Raw genomic sequence first — 24,725 nt, forward strand, 5'->3', positions numbered from 1 at the left:
CTAGGTGTGTGAGAATGTTTACTTCTGGTGTGGATGGTGAGTTTCCACACAATGTAGTTCCCTAGATGCACTTAACCTGAAACGTGGGGGGTGGGGTGGGGGTGATTTGTTATTGTGTTTTGTTTTGGTTTGTTTGTTTTTTTTTTAAAAAAATATGCTCGCTGTGAGGTGTGTCCTTCTGGGGTGGGGTTGTTTCATTTTATTATTCAACCCCCCTCCACTCCGTTGACTTATTTTTGTATTATTTGCATATGAATGAAAAGCGAATGGACTATGAACGAATCTGCTTGACCATCTCTCCTAGGAGATATTTGTGCAAAAACATTAAAGCACTCTTGCGGTGGGGGCTGGTAAGGGTGTGTGTGTGTGTGAATTCTCCCGACTTAAATATTCCTGTGTATTTATTGGTTGCGTAATTAATGTAGCTTTGCAAAATAATAATAACGATAAGAACAACGCTGAACTCTTATACAAATGTATACTTTTTGTTTACATGTAGCCCTTTTTATTCACCTTCCCCTTCCTTCTCCCCGATGTTGTATTCCATATATTTATTGGTTGTAATATCATATGTGAAAGGCCATGGAACATATACAGTATATTTTGTCATATTGAATAAATGCTAAAATAATAAATAAATCAACACTTAAGGCCAATTTTGGAGTGCGGGAGAAAAACATATATGAGGTGCCTTTGCTTGAGCGCTGTCTCCAAACCCGCACTTCCACTGTTATTTTGCTGTCAATTGTTTTCAAATATATAAATATGTAAAACGAGAACAAATCCCCGTCAGTCTGAGGCTCGAGCCATCCAAAGTTCAGCACTTGTGAAGTCATATTGATTTCAGTGGGAGAGTTTAGCACAAACCTCTTGCAATGAAATCGATGGGACTTCCCAAGCGCTAAACTTTGGATGGAACAAGCCTCTGAACTGAAGCTCAGAATCCCATTCAACGCAATGAGATTTACTTCAAAGGCAAGTTGGAAGTAAGCCCCATTGAGGCGGGGGAATGATTTCAAGCAAGGGTTGCAATGGAAATCGTACAAACCCTAGTGTTTAACTTTGGATGGGCTATGGGTTGGGCTTTTATGTATCTTATGTCGCCCCTGCTGCGTCCCCAATAAAAGAACTTTGGGTGATGTGTACTCAGTTGCAGGTCTCGTCACAAGCTTTCTGGAGTGAATGCCTCTTTTTTGAACTGTTGAACAATTCTTGACCTGTCCTAGTGTTTGAACAACATAGTTCTGGGTTCTTCCAAAGTCCTCCAAAGGTCCGCGTACGATCGCTTTGTTTCTTTCCCTGATAATTCCTTCCTTCAGTTTACAATAATCTAATAGTCCAGATGCAGGCAAGACTACCTTTCTAAATAAGATTGCCTTTTTAACCCTGTAGAACAGAATTACCGGGCTAGGCTCTCGGCCCCTCCCTTCAGACAACTTTCCATCGACATTAAGTGAAAGTTGTGCAAGAACTGGGCGATTTGTGAAGGCAGGAGGTCGTTCTGAGACGCTGTGTGGATGTGTGATCACTAGAACAAGTACGATTGAGTTGCGCAGAGAATGGTAGGATTTAACCCTGGGCTGCGCAAAACTTCAACGTGTGGTTTATAAAGCACGATATTTGCGAAAGTTTCTCTGGTTTAGGTGCAATATAAGAAAGCTAATAGTCCTCTACTCCTTTTGAAACCTGTAATCTCTTTCTATGCGTTTAAAGATGACTGCTATGCCTACCTATGATTTCTTCTTCTTCTTCATATAGTAGTGTTATTGGATTCAGTAATGTAGGAGTTTGGGGCTATGCATGTACAGGCCTGTGGAGATTTGGGAGGGATAAAACTGTGCATGTATATTTCACGTATGTGTGTGTTTCACCAGACACGCACCAACTATCTCTCACACAGTCACACACACCGGAGGTCATGCCTGAGGTGTTTTCGGAGCTATTTACAGTACAAACGCTTGGGAGAGACCCTCAATGGCTCAATAAACCTTTATAGTATTTCCTTTACACATTTCAAACAATGGAGCCATTTCCTGAACCTGAAAACAAAAGTTTATTTTAATGACAGTGGAAGCTCTTAAGGATAAAACTGGCTTTACCTCCTAAGATTCCCAGCTTTTCATGCAGTCCCTCTGACTTAAATAGCGCTCTATTTCTGAAGTTTATTGATATTTTATTATTGTAGTTATTATTTAGTGTCCTCTTTGAGAAGATCAAATAATACTGTCACGAAGGCGATGACAGTTTATGTTATGGCAATTTTACAGTCCACTTGAAAGTTCCCTTTCCCTCCCCTTCCCAGGCTTAACTTGTCATATGATTTGATTTTACGCAAATATCAGTCAAATCATGTAACGGAGATCAAAGCACTGGGGTTTACTCTATTCCATTTTTGTTTGATCCAAGAGGAGCCTTCCTTATTGTCTTGTGTTTGCAAATAATGTATGCCTTCCCAGGAGTATCAGCAGCAGCAAAAACAACAACAACAACAACAACAACAACAAATATTGGAACATTCTCTGAGCATTTAAATGTATATATGTCATCTTGATGTTTGAAAATAATAAGCTACCCTGTGTAAATCTATGGAGTGTTTATTGAGGCACCGAAACAAACTTGGCAGATCTTGATAGCTGTGCACTGAAACCAAAGGTGGTTGTTTTTACATCTGTTTCGTTCTATTTGGTCTTCTCTGCTCACCCCACCCCTAAACCGTGGAGTTTCCTTTCCCTTTAATCGGAAGTTTGCCAGGGAATAATTGGGTTTGACAGGTTAGAATTAACAAAATCAGATGTTCTATTGTTTTATCTTAAGGCGGGGGGAGAGAAGCCTTTACGCACATAGCAGTTCAAAACTTTTCCATTATCATAACGCAAGCCAGTAGGTTATATATACAGCCATATATATATATATATATATATATATATATATATATATAGCCTTGTGAATAATTGTGCGTTTATCCAGCGAACAACGTGGGTCTATTTGGGCCTCTTCCCTGTCTTTTTAAAAAGTAATTTTTCAGGACTGATTAATATTTGGTTGTTGGGCTTGTCATTGACTTTTGCTATTCAATATCTAACAGCCCCCCTCCTTTTCCTCTTTCTCCTGCTTTTCAGTCCGTTCCTAAAGAAGTCTTGCAAAGCCAAGAAGGAAATGAAACATCGCTTACCTTTCACTGTCATCCGTGTCAACACAGTGGGGACTTTAAAAAGGCCTCCAAACAAGAAAGGGAGGGCGAGGGAAGGGGAAAAAAATGACAGACCCAAAGTTCCAGTGTGTGTGCGCGTGTGTGTGCTTTAAAAGGAAGGATTAATAATAATAATAATAATAATAATAATCCAGGACTTTTTGAGCCAAGGCTTTGACTATCCCTGAGAACATTAGCAGAAATACCCATGGCTTCTAAGTGAATTTAGTAGTTTAAAACTTTTGAAGGTTATTTATGTGGATAGCCCAAAGCAAAAGCCCTGAATGGCTCTCGGTGAGCACGTGATGTCATTAAACTAAGTTTTATGGTTTGGGGGAGCTGACATACCCACAATATATTTACATCATATATAATCTTAACTGTCCACCATCGCAGCTGCTGGAGCTGTTTAATGCTGGGACAGTGGGACAAGGCAGTTAGTGCGGATTACGACGTCTTGGGCTGCTGTTAGGGAAGGCACATCTTCCCAAATGGATCCCTGGCGAGATCAGTAAGTTAATTTCTTTCCCCTGCTTTTTTTTTTTTTTTGCGCTCCTCTCCCCAGCCATCCCCTCCCAGCTTCTAACACGGTATTCAGCTTTCTTGTGGAGGTGCGGGGTGGTGGTGGTGGGGGGGGGAGAGGAATTCAGTTGCACCTTGGCTACGAAGTTGGGGGAGGGGTGAAAGTGTGGAGCGTAAGGCTTTTTCCTCCAGGGTGATGGAGGTGGTGGTGGGGGGGGGGGAAGCTTTCTGGAGTGCACGTCGAGAGTGGCGGTTATCAAGAAGCAAGATCAGACCTTTGTTCCCCTTCCTGACTTCCTCGGGGCTTGTGGAAAATGAGATAAGGACCCAAACCTTCTTCTGCTTAGTTAGGCAGAGGTTGATTCATTCCCTTCTTCTCCCACCCGCTTTCTACACCTCTCTGAAGACGCTCGAGATCTGATGGGGTGGTGGGAGTCCCCCCCTCTGAACAGAAACTTTCGGTCAAAATTGTTGGACTGCTTCTTGCAGCTGGGTTGAGAGATACACTTAAATGTCCCCGGGTACAATACTTGCTTAATGGGTAGAAGAAAAAAGAAGTTTGTGTGGTGGTGGCGGCGGCGGGGTAAAGTGCATGCGCGCTGGAGTTGGGCTGAGACGTTGGCTGCTCTGTACACATCGCGGGTGTTGGCAGGTGGAGTGGAAGAAGGTTGAAGCTAGGCCGGAAAGTCTGGCCAGATCTTTGTCCTAGGGAGAAATGAAGGGAGAGGAAGGAAGAGAACGCTGGAGTAGACCGTGAGAGGAGTGTGTATATGGTTGTGTGAGAAATATATGTCCCATCAGCGTTGCATAAGTCCGTGTATACATTATTTGTACGTGTGTGCGTGTGAGTCTCATTAACGCAACTGCCACTACGATTCAAGGGACAACTTTTTCTATCCAGTGAATCTTTTTTTTCCTGGTGGTGAACTGGATGATCCGGTTGAAATTTGGCCTCAGTGGCCTTAGGCAAGGCACTAGATCTACCAGTCCACCTGCAGTCTGGGGATAAGAGCAGCGCTGTTGGAATAGCAGTGACGTGGAGCTCCTTGCACGCTCAAAAAGCGCTGTGCAAATGCTGTTATAATCATTCGATATATCCTTGCACTGTCCTCAGTTTAACCCCGAAGATGTTCTTTCTCAGTTCCGTTATTGCATTGATGGAATTCACTTATAATGGCAGGCTGGTGCCTAGGAAAGATTCTCATTTGTTTCCTCTGAGTGCCACATAGCTTTGGGAGCTTCTCCATAATTCCATACTGATAGGCCAAATCTTGCTCGGATGGTGTCTTCCTGCATGGACCTTCTGGGAAGTTTCTGATAGCTACTGGTCTGGCAACCAGTCGCAATTTACCTAGGCCAGAGAGAGAGGGGGGAATGCAAGTGTACTGCTCCTGTCTTACCCTTACCAATTTGGCGATGTAGGTCTGGAGCAGATCTTTGTGATCTGCTTCCAAACTAACTGTGTTTAAAACTCAGGTGCAACTGACACATTGCTGTCATGCCCAATGAACAGAGAAACTATCGTTGGGATATCGTCCAACTCGTCCTTAACACACTTCCCGATCCTCAGCCCCAACTAACAACAGCACTGAAGTTAAAGGCAAAAAGGAGTTACATTGTGGCTTTTAAAAAGTTTCTTTGGCTGATTGGTTCATGACATTGTGGCCCAGTTATCCAAGCAACTCCACACCAGACAGAAAGCATCCTGTATTTTTGTGCCAGTCGCCTCGCTTGGTTTCCTAGGGGTTGGGGTTGGTGACAGTCATCAGCAATAGGTGAACTGGGAAGCTGACTAGGGTGTTCAGTGGGATGATAGGAAGGTCACAGAGGGGAGAGGAAAGCAGCATTTTGTAAGCCTCAGAGAAAGCTTGAACACAAGCTACCCAAAAGGACGTCGGCACAATCCACTTAGGCAGTGTAGCGGATAGACAGACCTTCATAAATGTCAACCACTCCGAGGTTCTCAGTAGAACTATTGAAGGACATTCTTCGCCTTCTAACAACATCTTCAGGACAATGAAGAAAGTCTCTTCTGAACGCATGAGAATGAAAAAAGAAAGCACACCATTTTCTTCATTTCCCTGTACAAACAACGGAACGATGTCCCCTTTTCTCCATTTAGAAAAAAAATGCCATTTCTAGAATATCTCCCTCTCCTCCCCTTTCTATCTTCCATCTTTCTCTAGGAACGTGGGAAAATCAAATTTCACTCAGGAAGGTCCCCAATAGGATGTTGCTGAAGCTCTTCCCGAAAAGAGAACAGCTGCCTACACATCCCTCAATAAAGTCTGGGCGGTGTGAAGGGGGATGATCTGAGGGAGAAGGTTCTGCTTTCCAAAAGTATGATTGACAGTCCTGTTCTGACGCTGGCTTTCTGGCGACACTTTTCTTAGATGAAAACGTTCTATGGTGGCTGCGTTTCCTTTCTTCATGGTTCTTCTAACCGAGGGGAGGGCATACTCAGGTTGGACGGATCGACTTTGTTTTTTACTAGAACATCGAGATCCACAAAATGCAAAATGTTGGCATGCGGGCGAGGGGTGCTACTGTGCCTTTGAGCACACACTCAATCTAAGATATAGCATTCAGAAGGTCCTTAACTGATCTTACAGTCCTTTCGCAGACGACTTAATGCCTGGTTCCTCCCTTCCTAAGCCTTCCGTTTCAGACACCTAATTTAAGGGAGGGGGAGCCTTTTTAACAAAAGTGTTGCTATTGTTAAACCATTTGGAGTAAAAAACAAAAACAAAAAAACCCTTGCCGGTCTACTGCAAACCATCCCGAGAGAGATCCATTCGTAGATCCTGATTTACCATCTGTCCAGTCGTGTTCTAACCAATAGATCTTCATCACGAAACATAGAAGATGCTCCCCTTTCCTCAGAGCTGAGTATATCCTTACAGTCTGGATAGGATGACTGAGAGAAATCAGAAAAGAGGAAGTTAGCAGCAGTGCACACACACTCACAAACACGTAGGCATAAACACACACACACAAACACACACTTCATTGAGTTCCCAAAGCCTTCATATTCTCCACAGCAGTCTTAAACACTTCTTCAGTTTTCAAAGGCTTTCAATATTCTGCTCTCCTCAAATATCCTGATTCTTATTGGGCCACCCGAAAAAAACAAGGGGGGCAATCAATATTTCAGAAGTTTCTCTCACTCAGTTTAACGGGCGTGGAAATTTGCGAGCTCTAGGATATGTATTTGAAAGTGAGACCAGTTGAAATGAAGGAGACCGACTTCTGAGTAAACATGTTTATTGGGGTGTAAAGATGTGTAAAACCAGTCATTTAAATTATAAAGCGTTGTGGCCTAAGCCAGTAGTAAACTGACAATAATGTTTGTTGACAGAATCTTCAAACATGGGCCAGACACAAAATCTTTCTCTGTTCCTCCCCCTCCCTCCCCCTCCCCCCCTCTCTCTCACACACACAGACACCCACACCCACACACCCCTACCTACTTCTCCGGGGCTAAATTATAGTCTTGGTTCCACTGGATTTGATTTGCATTCATTAGAGCAGGAATGGAAAAACCACACGTGGGTTTTCAGCATTGTGCAACCCTGCTTTCATAGCAACACTGAATTTGAATGCCTGGTTATTGGGACTGGGTTTACAGTACTGGTAACATGGGGTCAAAGGATGGAATCCAGCCAGCCAGACACTCCAAGTCCTCAAGGTGCCAGAATACTCTTTCTTGTTGGAAGATGCTTTCATAAGGTTATCGTTTATGGGTGTTCAGCACATTTCTCTTTGTGTCCAGGTACCTTCCACTATACAGGTCTGAAGTTTCTTGTATTTTAATGTGGCTGTTCTGTGATCTTGTGTTAGCGCAAGGCAGGTCTGAACACTGAAGCTGCCTTATACCAGGTCAAATTATTGGCCCATCTAATCCAGCCAGCAGCAGTCTTCCACCAGAGCTTATCCATGAGCTGATACCAAGTTTTTAAACTGATATAACCAGCAACTTAAGCTGGGCTATTCTGTGTGCAGAAAAATGCCCTACCATTGAACTACTGTCCCATTCACTGAAAATGGCATTAAAATCCAGGCAGGAGCTTCTAGGCAGGAGGACACTTGGGCTCAATTTTTCTTGCATACTGTTTCTTGTATATTGTGCAATCTTATAATTTACTTAGACTACATGCTAGAACTTTCTCTGCCTGATTAAGACTTAGGGATGCCAATACGTGAGTGGGAGGATGCACACAGGCCTAAAGTAAACACACACTCTGCTCCTACTCAGTATTTAGCTAGTGGAACCAAGACCATCCCTATTGCCTACAGCCAAGCGAAATGTTCTGGAAGGCCCATTATAACAGCAGTGACTCCTTCTTGTGAAAGAAAAACAGGTTGTTCCTCTTTGTAGAAAGCTACAAAAATCCTCTGGCCCTTACCAGTTTGGACCACATTAACCACAGGGGGCACACTCAACATTCTGACCACCCAGCTCTTTTTTTGAAGGGAGAGTGGGGTGATTGACAGAGGTTGCTTTACCTTTCCTTCACCTGGGTGCAATATTGCATCTTATTTGGCCGTAGCAAACTGAGGTTGCTAGCCTCTTAGGACAAAGTCCACTCCAGAAGCAGCGTCCTTGAGAAAGACCACACACATCTTTAATGAGCCAATGGAACGAGCCTTAAATAAAACAAAATAAAACAAAAAGAAGCAAGTAATGAAGGAATTTACATGGAGCAGTTGAATGCTACGGTATATCTCAAACTATAATTCCTTTGGAAGGAGTCAATTGAGTGTTGGTCTTCTGTGACATGAACCTACGCAGGGAAATGCTGCCTGACGGGGTTGGGGTAGGGGCGGGGAGGTTGTAAGACAAAGAGGAGAGAGAGGGAGGAGGAGGCGCACTACTACTAATAGTAGTAGTAGTAGTTCGGTACCTTTGCACTCTATAACACAGTAATGTGGAGCATAAGATGGGAGTTCACTGTATAATTAAACGGTTCCCATCTGAGGTAAGCCCATTAAAAACAAAATAAAAGGACTTGGCATTCCCTCCAACCAAGCACAGCGGAAGCGTTGGAAATCTGACTCAGGTCATAGTGCTTTTGCGCAAAGGAGATCCAGCCTTGCCCCAGGGCGCTTACGTAGGCGACAGATGAGCTCCTTTAACGTTTGTTGAACTGGGCAATTCAGCTATTCGGTATGGTTCTGCTGGGAGTGTTGCGAATCCCCCCTTTATCGCTAGATGGAAAAAAGATGGTGGCTGGTGTCCTGCTAAGTCGTGTCCAGCTTTATCTGAGGAAAAAAGATGCTGCTTTGTGGCATCCCACACTTGGACTGAAACAGGTTTCCCCCATACGTTGTAGTTAAGGATTATATGGAAAGCATGGATGGGGGAGATATTTGCTTTTGGTAATTGATAGGAAGCTTGTGCTGAAAAGCGAGTTTCTTACTTAGATGGGGAGGAGGAGGAGGAGGAGGAGGAGGAGGAGGAGGAGGAGGAGGAGAAGAAATCAAAAGTTAGGAGAGGTCAGCCTAAGGTTTAGGTTGGAATCAGTGGCTTTATCACAGTTTACTTTCCCACGGCTTTGAAACGTGCCTTCATTTGCCAAACCCACGAAGAGAAATGCTGGTCCCACTAAGTAAACAGATACCATCAGCTTGGATTCTAATTCGTGCTCATAGGTCTTCACACAGGGCGTCTGACATTCGCTACTGCCAGAAGAAATAGTGGTGGCCTCTCTCTTCGACAGCTCCGTATAAGAATTCAGTTCACGCTGGAAAGAACTCTGTGGATCGCACTTAGCCACGATTCCTAAATGGATCCTCCACAGAGGCTTATAAGGGTACCTCCCTCGATACCAGGTACTGGAGGACAAACTTTAGGAGACCATCATAGCGCCTCATTTGATGCTTGTGCTGCCTCCATTGTTCGGAAAAGAGTATAGTGGGCTTGATGAGCATTGCTTTGAGCCATTAAGAAACGGATGGAGAACCTCTGGCTTTCCATGTGCTACTATACTACAACTCCCATCATCCTCAGTCAGCATAGTGCGTGGTTGGCAATGATGGGAGTTGTAGTCTTACAATGTCCGGAGCGCCACAGGCTCCGTATCTTTGGATATTGTAGAAACCTATTATACAGGGTGAGTCCTTTAAAAGAGGCCCCGTGGAACATGTGTACCCACGGGGCCTCTTTTAAAGGACTTGCCCTGCACATTATTGATTTCAGACAGATAGATAGAGATCCACCGACCCACCCACCTGCCTATTGGATTTATCTATCATATTTATATCATGTTTTTCCTCCAGGAAGCTCAAGGGGGCGTAGATGTTCCTCCCCTACACTTTTACCCTCACAACATCCCTGTGAGGAAGGTTAGGCTGAGAGTTGGTGACTGGCTCAATACCTTCTTTCTTGGCCCTGTGGGAATTAGGGCATTGCCACTAAACAGATCTATATCTATATATTTACCTATAACCACAGACGTTCTGTCAATTCATATACAGTGTGTATATATATATATATATATATATATATATATATATATATATACATACACAGTATTTAAATTATTGATCTCTGATGCAATACACATGGATCTTCATGGGTCTCCCCCACCAGGAGGTGGAAGGGATTGAGAAGTTCAGTACCCCACCTCAGAGAAGCGTTCACAAAGCAGTCTTTCATCTGCAGAATGGGAAACTACTCTGAGGAGTTATGATTACAGGAAGCTTTGAGTTCCCCACCCCATCAATTCTCTCGACTATTTCTTGGTTTTTGTTTTCTTTCCCCATAATGGATATTTGGGGGTGGCTGGTACTTTCAAACTGACCTTTCTACTACCGAAAGATGGAAAGGTACCTGCAAGATTTGTGTCCTCCTGTGAAATCAAAACTATTTCCAGAATGACAAGGAGCATGCCCGGAATGGGATCACGTGGTCCTTGTCCTCCACTCAACAAGAGGAAATAACATATAGGTGATGATATATATGTGTGAAAGCCAAACAGAAGAAAACATGTTGTGACTGACAGAGGCGATGTGACATTCACACGTCTGCCACATTCCCATTCTCCCCACCCCCACCCCGCCTTCCCTGACACCATCACCTCGAGTAATTCTGTCAAACTTCATTAGTCAGAGCTTGATATTTTATTTGATTTTACTTAGAAATTGTGTACCCATGTGGATTTTTTAAATAGAATAGAAATATGACGATAGACCATGTTCTGCCACAGGTAGAGAGGACAGATCACACATTTTTATGAACCACACTTTTTATTAATTAAGATTATTTAATTAAGATTTTTATTCATCTTGGGAGCTCTCACTTGGAAATCTTTGTAACTCATGGGTACTTTCTTTAAAATTATTTCCGAATAACTGGGAATAAAATTTGAACACCATAGTAAACGAGCTCAGTTTTTAAAAAAAATCGCATGAGTTTGTGATGTATATAAAAAAATAAAATTAAAGTTGGAATGTTCTGGGAGGAAGCAGGTGCTATTGTTGAAACAACAGCAGTTTCTTAAATTGTAGTGAACTAGATGCTGCTTTTTAATGGGAAGAGGAACGATTTCTCTACCTATCTGCTATGAGTCTCAACCAGGACTTCCTCTTATTTGATAAAAAGAAAAAAGAAAGGTGACGGAATAGAAGAGTGCTGTTGATTTGTTTAGATACATACCTATCCCTCCCTATCTCACTGCCTCAAGCCGACTAACAGTCGGTCACAGAGTAGACGGCAAGCAGAGGGCTAGCGTTCCCTTGCAAGTTGAATTGCAGAAGATTTTTTTTTTAAAAAAACAAAAGCCATCAGTGTTTGAGTAGCTGAGCAGAGCTGGCCGGCGAGGGATCATCGGACTGCGTCCACTTTGTAAGACCCGAGAGTTCTTGCTAGATGTGTATCCTTGAGGGTTCCAACAAGGAAGTGAGAGGGGCGCTCAGCGCTTGGCCAAAAGCATCAGAAAGTCCTTTCAGAGCGCAGGTTATATTGAAAGCCCTTTGAGGTGGGTGGATGGAAAGAAGATAAAGAAATTGACCAGGTGCAGGGTTTATTTGGCGAGCTTCTGGAGAGGAGGATGCTACAGAGTTGAAACCTCATGTTTTAGCATTTGGGACAACCTTCTTCCATTCCCTTGACCATACACGCGTTCAAGTTTGTAAACATGGGAATAATAACAATTCTCGAGGTTGAGAGGGTAGGGAATGTCCAACACATACCAATAGTACCCACCTTGACTGTATATGAACACATCCAGCAGCTGGCTGTCAGACAATGCTATCCAATGCGTGTCTTCTCAAAAAGTCAACCCCGTTGAATTCAGTGGGTCTTACTCCTAGGTCAGTGTGTGCCTAGGACTCCAGCCAAAGTATATTTGCTTTTAAGGCGCTGCAAACACACCGACGGCACATCCCGTGCAAATATTTGCTGGGAGCAAAGTTTTAGATCACTCGCGATTGCCTAAAAGACCCCTAAAGGTTATCCCCACACACACCTGTGAAAGAAGCACGTACCTAGATGAATTTTATTGCCTTCATATCCTTATCAAGAAAGGAAACTTTCATGTAGTTCTTTCCTTTGGACCATTCTTCACAACACACAAACACCGGTTTATTTCCATTTCCTCTTCTCTCCCGTCAAGTCTTTGGTTTCCATTTGAGGGTATTGTGAATGGAGTTCTATTTGTATATCTCCCGTGGGAGCCTTATAAATTAGAACACTTTAAAACGGCTAACAGTAAAGAACAAGAAACCCATTGAGAATATTAATTAATTTGTAGGAGAGTGTTTAGGAAAATATATATATTCTCCTTGAGAATAGTGTGATATGTTGAGCAATTCAGCAGAGACGTGGGGGATGGGGCATTTTCGTCTTTGGGAAAGTATTCCTGATACCAGTCTTCTGCTGGTATTCACTCGTTTCGCTCAGTACAGCTCTTTAATGTGATATGTGTGTGCTTGCTGCGTGCGGTATGGGGGTTGTTGAATATATTATTTGTTGTTTGTCACTCTCATATATGCGTGTGTTTATGTGTGTGTGTATACATACATACATACATATATATATATATATATATATATATATATATATATATATGCAGGTTTTGGTGTCCTCGGGTGTCTTCCCGTGTAAAAGTTGGGGTGTCTAGGCGAAACGTCGAAACGTCGCCTAGACACCCCAACTTTTACACGGGAAGACACCCGAGGACACCAAAACCTGCATTCCAGTACCCGTGAAAATCTACGAAAGCAAATATATATATATATATATATATATATATATATATATAATTTTTAAAGAAGGAAAGTGAGAAAGCGTCTATCTTGCGTCTATGCAAATTGCATTGATTGACTGATTTGTTGCTTGTATTGATTTATGATCTGGTTCTGAAAGAGCTTCTCTATCAAATGGCGTTTCCATTCGGTCAAGAGTTGAAATCCCAGTTATCGATTTTGTGTGCGATTGTGGTTTGCTTGACTTGCAATTTCTGTCTTTCCTGCCAGTTACCCATATTAGCCCTGCACCATATAACACCCCCCAATGGTGGTAAATGCCCTTTTGTCGCTGCCTCTGCTGTCGCTGGTGGTGTTGTGTGGGTGGGTTTATTCTAGTTTTAGAGAGGGATAAGCTTTCGAGGGAAAAGGAAACGAACAACCTAATGCTTAAGGAAAACTCAATAGCACAAACAAAAGACGAGAAATTTGTGTATGGTTGATTAGGATAGTTAATAAGCTATTTGTCCATCCATCCATACGCCTATCTAAAATGCCTGCTTGAGGTTTTTTATTTTATTTTTTGGAGTCTAGAAAATGGAAACAATAATTTGCAGTAGCCAAACTTCCGATATCCAGTTCATTACATCTTCTGCAATGTCTGCGTACATTTAGCCATCTAATAACATTAATATTAATATTATATGAATATTGTATAATGTAATACGCAAATAGTGGAGAGGGAGAGAGAAATGTGTGGATAACACCTAGACCTTACACACACACACACACACACACACACACACACACGTATACAGAAATAGTTTCATACAACTACCAATAGGTCTCTACGTGATATTTCCTGAGAAGTACAGATTTTTCCCTATTCATGATTCAAAGATGCAAGTATAACACGGAGGAAGAGGGGGGAGGGGAAGCGAATCACTACTGTTGACCTTTCTATTTATTTTCTGAACAAGGCAGGATTAGAGTTTCCTTGAGTCTGGAACATATAAACAGTTGCAGTAACATGAACTGTAATGTAATGAACTATAAGGATTTGCAGGAGATTTGCGAAGCCTCTCCAGCTGCATGCCTGTGGCAAAACCACTCCTCTTGCTGTCTCCGTCTTTTCAAGGCAGGAAACTTTCTACCCCCACTTTCTCTGTAGTCTTCTTCATTGCAAGAGGCAGGGTTAAAAGGGGGTAGGGGCGGGGGGAGAAAGATCAAGTAGAAGACCCCTTCTTTCGAAAGCTATGCCCCCCTCCCTTAAACCCATGCAATTGTAGTGGTCTCTCTTCCACCCCATTGCCTCACCAGGTGGCCTATAATAATATATATACAGCCCCCACCCATCCTCTCAAATAAAAGCAATGGGTAAGCTAGACTTTTATTGCAGGACCCTTTTCCACTCAGGAAAGGGAGTGGGTCATAAACACAGGTAGGTGTCCGGTTTGATCTGTCTAATCGCAGGAAGTGGGGGCTGGAGAGATGGGTGACTTCGAGGTTGTAAATCCCACCGATCTGCCAGCTCCCTTTGCTTTCCCTTCCTTTCTCAGAGGTGCTTGTGAAAAGATGAAACAAGCAACCAGGAAGGGGGTGGGGGACGGCGGCAAAGGGGTGGGTGGGGTGCAATAAACCCCCCTCCCAGCTCTGGTGCAGAACGGGAACGGAACACCATCTTCCTCTTTACAGCCGCGCTTTAAACAAACACTTGTGTCTCCTGCCTGGGATCTCAAGACAAGTTATTTGTAGTTTTGACTTCTCTTAAGGCGACGCATAATAAGGTTTAAGACCCTCGGTAGTTAAGATGGATGCGCTAAGGAGCTCTGTAGGCATTCCTGCTCTCCCTTGGATGGGAACTTTATTTGCACTAAATACGGCACATAAAGCGGAGAGACAGTGAGCAGAGCCTTTAAAACAAGTGGTCAGGCTAATACCTCCTGCGGGAGAGAGAGAGAGAGAGAGAGAGAGAGAGAGAGAGAGAGAGAGAGAGAGAGAGAGAGAGAGAGAGATCTCCAACCACAAGGCACCGCTTGAAAATGTCCCTTTCCCTGGTCTGAGATGGAAGATATAACCTATTGCGATTATTCACAACAAGGAAAGGCTTCCCCCCTCCCCTTTCCCCTTCTCAGTGGGAGCGAAGATGATACCAACCCTGGAGGGGAAGAGAGAGCCGGTGCGGGGGGTGAGGACAGGCAAATAGCAAAACGACGTTAGAGTTGAGACCTCCCGAGGTTCACTGCCATCAAAACCTCTCTCTCTCTCTCTCTCTCTCTCTCTCTCTCTCTCTCTCTCTCTCACACACACACACACACACACACACACAAGCACACACACACACACACACGGGGGGGGGCTTCGTGTGTAACATCAACTACCCGCCTCGCGATGCTGAGAGCCAAACCTCCATGGACAGAGGCTGAGAGAAAGAGCGTAGGCTGTTGATGAGGGTATATTAGCTCACCTGATTAGAACGCTGTAAATGAAGAAAACAAAGAGATGAAAGGAATCCCCTTTACTCAGGCCTACTGATTTATGGGAGTGGGTGGGTGGACTGCTGTGTGCGGAAGGAATCACTCCCTTCCTATGAACGTTCACTACTTTCTAATTAGTCTGTCTATCTATCTATCTATATCTATCTATCTATCTATCTATCTATCTATCTATATCTATCTATCTATCTATATCTATCTATCTATCATCTATCTATCATCTAACAAGCTAAGTGACCCGACAACAGCAAAATTACTTTTTCTTTTTTCTTTTCTTTTTTTACGGAAAAATACAGTTTCCATATGTTTTGAGGAGTGCTACTCTTAACAGCTTTTGAACAAAAGGCACTTTTTTCCTTCCTTAAAATGCCATCGCCTCAGTAACAGAAGGGTATGATTTGAGCTCCAACAGGTATTTTTACACTCTCGTTTACAGGAAATAAAAATAGTCCTGTTTCCTGTTGCTACTGCTGCTGCTGTTATTCAAACTTAAAAGACCATCGCTGGTACACTCGGAAACCTGACATCTGGGTTCGTCAGTTTCGTAGGTCGACGGTCTGTCGAAACGAATTCCTCCCAAGGATGCTAACTGGAAGGGGTGGAGGATCCTAGGCCTTCTATAGGGGGTCATCTATAGGCGGAGAAGCCATGTGTGAACAATGCTGTATCAGATCCCCCGACATACTGCAGAGAACGCATACGCCTGTATATGTCTTCTGGTTTTGTTTTGTTTTTAATGGGGGAGACGCACTAAAGTGGACTGTTATAAGGAGTAGCAGCTGCCAATGTGTTCTGTTATCCTTCCACGCAACTTACTACTATTATTACTGTTTCTTCACCCATCGTTGCGGCATCTTGGTATTCTGCATCCCAGGCTTTTGGATTCCCACTAAAGTTGGGGTTTGCCATTGTTATTTGGAGAAGCCCGTATTCATGGCATTTGGTGAACATGATGAGAATGTGAAGACGCTTAGTATTTCTCCTTCTCCCCCACCCAAATAAGGCAACTGATTCTTTTTCCTTAATCAAGTCTGCAATGATGCATCAGAGGCCTGGTGGTGTATATCATTCCTGAGATTTCTCTTGTCTGACTCCACAGCTCCTTTAGCTTCTGTAGGCTTGACTAATGACAGCTGAAATTGACAAAGCCTGCAGAATTATAATCGCCAGCCTCAGCTGGGAGATAGTTATAGACCCTCCTACATTTATTTAACAACAAAACATTACCTCACCCCCCCCAACACATCAGCCTAAGTTTCTCTTAAGTTCCACCGCCTGCACTGTACTTACAGTTTACAGCCTTCTCTGAATTGCGGGAACTAATAAACGTTTTATTAAAAGGTTTTGATGGATTCACCTTTGGGATTAACTAAGATAATAGTTTATTGCACTGTGAAAGATTAAACTGAGAGTACCCTGGTGGGGAGAAAATAAACATTACAAATAACAAAGCTCCTCTTTAAGCATAATGCAACATTGTTCCCAGACTCAAAATATAACTCACATGATTTTTTTTTAAAAAAGGAATTCAAATAGCGTTTGATATTAAAAGGTAATTAGAATATTCTTCCTAGGCAGTCACAAATATCTGTTTATGTATTCCACATCTTTCCTTGGTGGCTTTTTGGGGTGGGTAGGTGGCGGTGGGTTTGCAGTGTCTGATCGATCAGAAGATCAAATTAAGCCGGAATGATCATGGATGGGCGTCTGGTACATAGAAAGGGGAAGGTTAATGGACTAAAAGGATCCCAGAGTGATCATTCTGTAGATGGGCTCGATGTCTCCATTGTAAAGCAGATTCTCCCACACATCCAGTCCTCCAAATATTTGCACTTCCATAGAGCTCAGTAGAACCTACTCCTCTGCAAATAGGTGGACGAGAGTCGCCTGGATTGCCTTAAAACACACACGAACGCATTTTAATGTAGGGTCCCGTTTCTCCACTCCTTTGCTGTCCATACTGTCAGAAATAATTAGAAAAATGGAACTTACCCAATGCATTCTAACGAGAGAGAGAGGTTCATTTACCACATCCATGTTCAAAAATCTGGAGCCCTCTGTTGCTGCTTTTTTGTTGACGTTATTGTGGAAGTACCAAACAATATTTATTTTCAGTGTGCATGTAAAGTATATGTAATATAATAAAATCTATAGCCCTTTCCAGTATGTACACACGCACCACAGTTTAGCTACGTGTATGTATATATGAATCTATCCCAGAACGTGCCCCGTGGCACTCGTGTGTACATTCACACGCCTGTGAATATAAACTGGAAAACGCAGGCATAAAATCATAGAAAACCGTCGTGTTGCCAACTATTTCTTTGAATAAGATAAGTGCCTACTTTCGCGAGGAAACTGGCATTCATTAAAGAAGCAAAGCAAAAACGCTTTTAGTAAGGGGGGTGGCTATCCAATCCATCACAAGCTTGGGAGCAAAATCTGGCAGGTCTCCCGCAATTAGGCTGTGCACACCTACACACGTTTCCCGAAGACCATTGAGATGTAATGTTTTCTCTGACCTTTACGTGGGGGAAAGTGGACAGCGCCAATTGCCCTCTATCCCTGCATAATATCCCGCAGCACCATATCCTATTGCTCTGTGCTTAAGGGTATCAGTTGCCACGCAGTTCCCAGGCATTCCTACATCTTTATAATCAGAAGTATCTAAGGGATACTTAGGGCTACAGCTTCCTGTTTGTGGACAGCATGGACAGCACTTCCCACGTGGAAGTGCCACCACCCCAGTGACACGGAGCATTCACGCTCTTTGTGGATAAAAGTTTGTAGTATGAATTTTACGTCACTGTAAGAGTTCATAGATCGATATAACCAATAAAATGCAGTCATTAAAGAGAAATCATATAGCATCAAAAATAGCCATCTAAAAGACCCTGCAGACATTGAACTCAAGGTTATGTTAGAAACAGGGTGAGCTGGTGGATTTCCATTTTATTTTCACACACACACATATATATTCCTGCTTTTCTTCTGTCATGGAACCTAAGGGGTCATGGCATACGTGGTTTCCAGGTGGTCACCCATCCAAGAGCTGACCATATCCAGGCATGCCTTAGCAAGCTGGTGGCCTCATGGACCTTGAAACCAGTTACAGTACTGTCCATCCAGAGACAGACAGTTGCTTTCTGTGAGAGCTGCTTCACATGAAGGTCCTGGTGAGTCTGCACATGGGTGTTCACCACTGGACAACTGGAACATCATGAGACGATTTACATACATCAGCTGAGACTAAGGACCACAGACAGAGCTTTCATATCCCCTGCCATTGTCTTAAAAACACACACATACTTTTCAATAAAGTCAGTTCAGACGTGCAGATACAGTTCTTCGCAGCGAGAGGCAGGGAAGGAAGCAGAGGTCCCTGTGAATCAGCTTCCGAACTTCTCCAGCCACATGAAGAAGGAACCTCAATTTTCATTTCTCAGTATCCATTAAAAATGTAGCAAAAAACACTACAGCGCAAACCTATGAATGTCTACTCACAAGTATGTCCCGCTGTGTTCAGTGGGTCTTACTCCCGGGTAAGTGGGTGTGGGGTTGCGGTGTGACCCTTTCTGCTTTCCAACCCACCAACCCCAGTGTTGTTTTTTTTTGGGGGGGGGGTTTAATGTAGCAAATGTTCTGCTTTTAAAAAAGCCACCTCCTTTGCTGAGCCAGTCTTAGGTCCTGTAAAGCGTAGTTGTCCGCGCCTCCCCCCACCAATTAATATTATAACTGAGCCAAGGAAGAAATTATAAATCTGGGTGTGCTAATTCTTTAAAGAAAGCTATTGCCAGTGTCCTACACAGCAGTAGCAGCCTAATTTGTGTACGTGTTTACGCAGCGCATAATAAATGTCAGCTTCCCCCCGTGAATTTTCTCATGGACATTTAAGGAGTTTTCCTTCTCTTTTCCTGATTTCCCCTTTTCCCTTCTTTTAAGTCTCCTATTTTCCTTATAAGCTACTCTGCGTGTCCTGCAACAGGGTGATAAGAAATGCATCAGCGGTATTTATAGGGCTGGAATGAGGGGGTTCTCTGTGTTTCTGTAATTGGACGATTTTGAAATCCTTATCTCGGTTCTCAAAAGACAAAACCCTCACAGGTTTTCATTCTTCAGTGATGAGGGGATCGGCCCCTCCCCCAGAACCGGCATACTATGGAACTCAGCATTCGGAGTCAAAGTAAATACTATATATTTTAAGCTGTATAAAAAACCAGCACACAGTTAGTTCCTAAAGGAGGTTTAGGCGCAATCCTATACCATTTTACCTGAGAGCCAGTCCCATTGAACTCAATGGGACTTACTTCTGAGTAAGCAGGTATGAAGTTGCTTTGCTTAATGATTGACCGTCATGCAAACGATTCACAGCAAATTATACAACACAAAGAAATTTAAACAATTTTCTTTCTTGGCTTATTTTTAGTCTCTCTCCCCCATCCTACTCCGCCCCAGTGCTAAAACTAACATCAACATTTTAATGCGTGTGGATTAACTGTTCAACCTTTTCTTTAAAATCTATATGTAGTCATTAGGGATTTGGTACCATGTTTATTATTTATAAAAATCGCTCACCAAGCTTAGTTGCATACAGTCTGTTGTTAGCTATAGGTATGTCTATTATTATTATTATTATTATTATTATTATTATTATTATTAGTATTATTAACAACAACAACAACAACAACAACAACAACAACAACAACAAAACACCCCAGTAAAGCAAACATGATTCCTACCCAGCTGAAAATTATTGTATGGACTCTCGTGTAGGGTCAGTCTTGAAGAGTTCATGAACTGAAGCTCTTCGGTTAGCCCCCCCATAAATAAATAAATAAATGGATTTGCAATATAGATTCGAATCTGGCTTCAGCTGAAAGGGTGAATCAGGCGGGCTAGCGGGGAGGGGGGGAGGAGAAGGCGGGCGGGGCGATGCTTTCGCCCAAATCAGATTTTGTTATTGTTTTGAGTGGGTGAAAAGGGTGGGATGGGGTTGGGGGTTGGGGGTGTAAGGAAAGGGAAAAGAAAAACCAACAATTTCTCCAGCATAAAAATGAAACATCATATTCGTTTGCCTTTGGGCTTCATTTTTTCCCTTCTACATTATAACTAGTTATTGAACTCGCTAGAAGATCTAAAGGCCATTTGCGAGGAGACAAATTTCAATGGAGGTTCCCCATCAATAACTCCTTGGCAGTGACCTATTGGATCAAGTCAAACAGTTGAGGTGAAATTCAGGTCACGCCGTCTAAGCAATATTAAAATGCGTCCACTTTTTAAAAAGCCACTTTCAACGAGATTTGAAGAAAATTGAATTCCTGGGAGAGGGAGGGAGGGGTAAATGGGGGCTGGGTGGGGGTTGGGGTGCTTGCGGAAGAGGGAAGGAGAAGATGGTTTGCATATATGTGCTTTTTCGAACAAACAGGAAGAGTTCGTTTTTAAGGGTTTTAAACGGAGGAATAAATATTTATAGGCTTTTGCTTTTTGGAGAACCTACAAGGGGTAATGTGTGTATATGTGGTTGTGGGTATTTTTATTTTTATTATTATTTTTTACCTCTGGTGACATGCTTTGGTTATTCAAATCGGTTTGCACCAACTCATTACTTTTAGTGACAACAGATTTAAAGAAAAATCAATTAAACATTTGCATATTTCTTTGCATAAATTAGACCTGTCTCTTTTCATTGTGGGGAAGGGGGGGGAGAGAACACCCAATGATTTTGTGACACTTTATGCTTTTGTTTTTAACTTTTGTATCCAAATGAAAGTGTAATTAATTTGTTTATTGTTTCATGGTATCATAGAAAAAACAACTTTATAAAGATATACCCCCTCCACCAGAAAAAAAGCTGTATTTTGACTCCCTTCCCCTAATACACACTTTTAAAATCCACTCTTTGAACTTCTTAGAGGATGTTGATATTTTCTAGAAGAGGTTACAATACACGCACTGAAGTTAGGAGCGAACCAATTTCAAATTGCGGGGGGTGGGGGTGGGCGATGCAGAAAATACATTTTTGGATCTGGATATTTAGTCAGAAGGGAATATATATATTTATTATTATTCATTCAAGAGTGACCTTCCTTCTCAGCACTGTATTTTAATACTATATATTTAAAAGCCTTATAATAATATGTGAGTAATAAACCGAATCTAAAACACTGGCGGGGGGGGGGTGACTGTCCTCTCTGCATGGCCCCAGTGAATTTTAGTTGGACTGCAGCCGATTTTTTATGAACTGATCATTTTATATGTCTCCCCATTTTTTTTAGGGGGAGGTAGTTATGCGTGTGACCTTAGCTAGGATGTGGCTTTCGTGACAGGGGGCTTCGTATTAGTATTATTATGATTACTAAACAATGAAATAGCAAAATCTCAGTGGCTAGGCACTCCCCCCCCCAATGCACAGATTGCAAATGGCTAGAGGTGTAGGTTACCAAGCGGTCAGTATGGTAATGGCTCGCACAATGAATCCGCGGGGACAATGAACACTTATTTTTCTTCCGTACTGTCAAGTAGGCGCTTTGTACTCAGAAATGGTCCTGAAAATGGTAACCAGATAGACACACCAGCTTTGCAACCCGCTTCTTGGCTAGGCTGGGAATTAAGGGCCAGGAATTATTTAATCGAGGTGTTGTATTTTCCTTTGCTATTGCCACTCAGAATGATGATGATGATGACGATGATGATGATGATAATAGCAATAATCCGGTTTTGCCGACATTGTTCTGCGGGTGGGAGAAACGGAGGCCAATCGGAGAGAAGTGGGAGGGGTACTGGAGAGACAAAAGAGGTTTGTGCCCCACTAATTCCCCCCCTTCCACACGTCCTTGGAGCCTTCTTTGAAAGAGACAATAAAAGGGAACTCTTCCAAACACTTAAGAGAGGAATACATGCCCCCCCCCCAATAGCTTTAAGAAAAATATAAACTTAAGGGACTAATGCCTATTTTAACAAGGAAAGCAGAAGGTCAGTGAAAATAAACTACAGGAATGAAGTGAAATAAAGAAAGAGCAATCAAGTCCACTGGGGGATTTTTTTAAAAAAAAATAAAAATAGAAAAGTGTATGATTAAATATGCAATCCTATCCACACTTCCTGTGTACTTAAAAAACAAAACAAAAAACTTTCGCGTAAACATAAAGAGCCTTATTTTCACATTCCGCTTCTGGATCCTGTGTAGACATTTACTCGGGGGTAAGCGTCAATGAGTTCAAAGAGACTTACTCCCGAGTAACTGCATACAGCCTGGCTTTTTGCATACTTCCTCGATTTGCAGTGTGATTTGAAAGGAAGGAAAGCTCTATTGTTATGAAAGTTACTCAACTTCTAATGGATTATATGGCAAAGCTGCCCTTTCATTCATGTGCATCTACACAAATAATTAAAAGTGTAAATATCGAAGAGTAGGTTTAGGTGATTATTAGGATGACCCAGGAAAAGAAAAAAGCACCACCCACCAGGAATGCTGAACTACTTAAGAAGCTGGTGGTTCCAAGTTTCTAGCACGTTCTTACAGTAGTAGGCAGTCTACTCAGGAGTCCCTTTTGAGTTCACTGGAAAGTAAGAGCCACGGAGTTTATAGGCATTTACTTCCTACTAAGTGTGCTTAAGATTGCACCCTCAATTTGTTGATCTTCCTCTTCTCCCTCCCTCCCTCCCTCCCTCCCTCCCTCCCTCCCTCCCTCTCATATAATTTGAATTATGCTGAAATTAATTAATAATTGGTCCAATCCCTCCAATGTCCAGCATTTTAAAATCCCACCGAATTTAACTGCAGAGAGCTAAGTAGAGCTTAAGTGAGACAATGAGACTACGGAGAGAGTGTATGCAAGGTCCTTTAATCAATCAGTAAAAGGCTGTATAAATACTAACCACTGCTGATGCTACTACTACTATTACCAGTAGTAGTAACAGCAGCAGAGCAACGCAAGGGGAGCTCATGTTAATGAAATCACGGTTATACATCTCATGGAATGAGGAAATAGTAGCTATGGCAAGCACGACCTCTCTCTCTCTCTCTCTCTCACACACACACACACACAGTATCATAAAAACTCTGAGAATCCGCCCAGAGTTCAGTAGTAGTAATAGTAGTTGCAGCAGCCAGCAGTACAATCCCTCTGTCACTGGAAACAACTAGACACGTGCCAACATTTTTCTGGACGGTTCACAATGATTTTTGAGGAAAAACAGCAAAAGGGAATAAAATTTCCTCAGCTATCCACGCGCTTTGGCCAGTATTATTCCTGTTAAGTATGCATGTCATTTTAGACTACCAAAGTAAAATAAAAGAAGAATGGCAGTTTCCTTTTTTATGCAGAATGAGTTGAACGGGCAGTGTTAAATTTAAGAGATAACATGAACAGGAGTTGTAAAGCTTGCCTAGGGGGAAAGGCCAAAATAATACCTCTGACATTCATTTCTCTATTCTTAGACTGAACCGTCCTCTTCTTCCTCCTCTTCAGGAATGAACCAGCCCATAAGCAAACAGGTTGACAGTTCTCCATAGATGGACTGAAAGATACCCATGTACGGTCCTTAAACAGAGATGGGGGGGGGGCAACAGAATAAAGCAGCAAGGAGGGACTTGCCCACTTACTTAGTGAATGCATTGATTAATAATAATAATAATAATCCAATAGGAACCATAAATGTTAATAGCTATCAAAAAAAGTGGAAGGTTGTTTTCCATAGCTCGGTTCCCAAAGCTGTGAAAGCGTGGATCCCATCTGGATAAAAGCAAGGGATCCTCTCAAAAATATGCATGCCCTAACCTGGAAAGGGCTTAGCTTGTTAAACGACTTTTTAGGAAGTCTTGACAGCTGCTCTCCTTTCCCTGACGCCACATCCATGAAAAACAAACAAACAAACCCCAAAACAAAACAAAAAAGACATTCTGGAACACATCAGTGGGGGAGGGGAATACGCTTCCCACCTTCCCCCAGTACCACAAAGGCCACATTCTCCAGTCGTTCATATGCACCCTGTAGAATCGAAGTTGTGTGAGCGCCTCAATCACAAATTCGTCTCTAGGGGAGTATATGGACGACGCAGAGGCTTGTTAATGTCCGGCTTCCTTTGATTTCCCCTTAACTACTAGAGTTATAATTAAGATTTCAGTTATCCAGAGGAGTGTGTGAGTTCCTTTAAAATACACATGCATTCTGAGGAAGGGCAAACAGATTCAAAGTGTGTGGTGGTGGTGGTGGGGCTAGATCGTGAATAAATAGTTAAAATAACAGGGAAGGTAAAGCGTGCTTCTGATAATAAAATCCACCATTGCTACTTTTTTCATGGATAGAAGGAACAGCAGTCATCGCAAACAC

The 24,725-nt window shown here is 42.6% G+C and overlaps 2 protein-coding genes and 1 long non-coding RNA gene across 5 annotated transcripts in view; 2 read left to right on the forward strand and 1 right to left on the reverse strand.

Moving 5' to 3' along the window:
- The window catches only part of LOC310839926 (homeobox protein Hox-D3-like), a gene marked incomplete at its 5' end in the record, with an annotated part of 116,435 nt that overhangs the window by 20,321 nt on the left and 71,389 nt on the right, over nt 1-24,725 (forward strand). The gene's annotated exons all lie outside the window — the stretch shown is intronic.
- LOC310840022 overlaps nt 1-24,725 on the reverse strand; it is a 141,317-nt gene that overhangs the window by 19,208 nt on the left and 97,384 nt on the right. The window lies entirely within an intron of this gene.
- Nucleotides 1-24,725, forward strand: part of HOXC5 (homeobox C5) — a 74,145-nt gene that overhangs the window by 2,334 nt on the left and 47,086 nt on the right. The window contains exon 3 of one of the 2 annotated variants that reach the window (XM_083729083.1): nt 2,303-2,789. The exons of the other annotated variant lie outside the window; for it this stretch is intronic. The gene's annotated coding sequence lies outside the window, so the exon portion shown is untranslated. Of the gene's footprint in view, nt 1-2,302; nt 2,790-24,725 lie in introns of those variants that run through there. 2 annotated transcript variants of the gene reach the window in all.

Source organism: Podarcis gaigeae, assembly GCF_964106915.1.
Source record: "Podarcis gaigeae genome assembly, chromosome: 2".
Lineage (NCBI taxonomy): Eukaryota > Metazoa > Chordata > Lepidosauria > Squamata > Lacertidae > Podarcis > Podarcis gaigeae.